At 39.8% G+C, this 1,783-nt stretch overlaps 1 non-coding gene across 1 annotated transcript; it reads right to left on the bottom strand.

Annotated features, from left to right (window-relative positions):
- Nucleotides 1-352: 352 nt before the first annotated feature.
- Nucleotides 353-461, bottom strand: LOC122898149. Its single transcript, XR_006382877.1, has one exon. It is a non-coding gene; the product is annotated as a U6 spliceosomal RNA (small nuclear RNA).
- Between the last annotated feature and the right edge of the window lie 1,322 nt (nucleotides 462-1,783).

The following is a 1,783-nucleotide window of genomic DNA, read 5'->3' as shown; positions in this document are numbered from 1 at the left end:
TAAAACTAACCTCTCTCTGATTCATTGTTCCTAGGAAGTCAAAATCTTTTTTTTCCAAAGATTTTATTTATTTATTTGCCAGAGAGAGAGAGGGAGAGCACAAACAGGGAAACAGGGAGAGCTTCAGGCAGAGGGAGAAGCAGGCTCCCTGCTGAACAAGGAGCCCAACGCTGGACTTGATCCCAGGACCCTGGGATCACCACCTGAGCTGAAGGCAGATGCCCAACAGACTGAGCCACCCAGGCATTTCTCTTTCCTTCCTCCTTCCTCCCTTCCTCCCTTCCTTCCTTCCTTCCTTCCTCCCTTCCTTCCTTCCTTCCTTTCCTTCCTTCCTTCCTTCTTTTCTTCCTTTCTTAATATGGAATGCTTCACAAATTTGCATGTCATCCTTGTGCAAGATCCATTCTAATCTTCTCTATATGATTCCTATTTTTTAGTATATGTGCTTCTGAAGCAAGTACTGGCTCTGGATTTCTTAATGAAAGAATCTCTGTCTTTGACCTTAGTTTTCAGAGAGCCAAACTCAGGGTCCAATTGAAGAAGTGTAGTAGATTTTACTAATGAAACAATAAAAGGGTTTGAAACCCTTATTATGATAAAAACATGCAAAATTTTTCAATGAATTATAAAATTATTGCAGACTCAAAACCTAGTAAGATAATGAAATAGATGTTTTCCAGGAATTTTCTGTTTATAAGGATCAGATTTGCCTAGAAAGTCAATAAGGAGCTGGAGTAATCTGAAAATAGTTCTTCAAATCGAGAGGTCCTATTCAGTCCAACTAATAAAAGTGATAGAAGAAATAAAACAAAATAAAAACTTTAAAGCTGATGGACAAAAAGAGAAAGAGCACTGTAAGTGAAACACAGATATTGGCAGATAAGCGGAACAGGTATGAAGGGGAAAATGAGACCCCAAGAGCTTAAGGTCAGCCTTGACCTATGTAAAGGAGAAGATAAGATATACCCAAGCTTACCTACTGTTAAAGGGACTATTTGAAGAAGAGGACTTGTTTTGCATAGTAACTAGATCAGAAAAACTAATATAAACCCCAAACAGTATAGCAGAAGAAGAAGAGTAACATTTCAAGCACTGACTAGAATGATTTCCTGACAGAGCCAGTCCTCAGGACATAGCAAGAAAGATGTTTGGGGTTTTCTTTTAAGTTTCTATTTAAATTCAAGTTAGTTAACATACAGTGTAATGTTAGTTTCAGGTGTACAACATAGTGATTCAACACTTCCATACAATACCCGGTGCTCATCACAAGAGGTACCCCCCTTAATCCCCGTGACCTATTTTACCCATCCCTTTGCCTCTGGTAACCATCAGTTCTCTAAGTTTCATGTGTAGAGTCTAAGCCAGGAATGGGTGGGAGACCACATTTACTCTTTTTCACTGACTGTCCTCTCATCTTCCAAGGTAACATATTGCCTGCATCCCAAATTCAGGTCACTATCCCATCAAGAAGAGAGGATAATATCTATTTAAATAAAACCTCTTAAAAAAAAGATTTTACTTATTTGAGAGAGAAAGAGAGAAAGCATGCATGAGTTGGGAGAGGCAGAGGGAGGATGCTCTCTGTTGAGCAGGGAGCCCAATGTGGGACTCCATTCCAGGACCTTGAGATCATGACCTGAGTCAAAGGCAGATGCTTAACTGACTGAGCCACCCAGCTGTCCCTATAAGAACTCTTCAAACAGACACCCAGGTGGGCCTATAAAAACTCTTTAAACAAAGACTCTTCAACTATGAGGAATTGTCAAGGAGACTTCTCTAACGA

This window comes from Neovison vison, chromosome 1 (assembly GCF_020171115.1).
Source record: "Neovison vison isolate M4711 chromosome 1, ASM_NN_V1, whole genome shotgun sequence".
Lineage (NCBI taxonomy): Eukaryota > Metazoa > Chordata > Mammalia > Carnivora > Mustelidae > Neogale > Neogale vison.
This window is presented reverse-complemented; position numbering and strand designations above follow the sequence as displayed.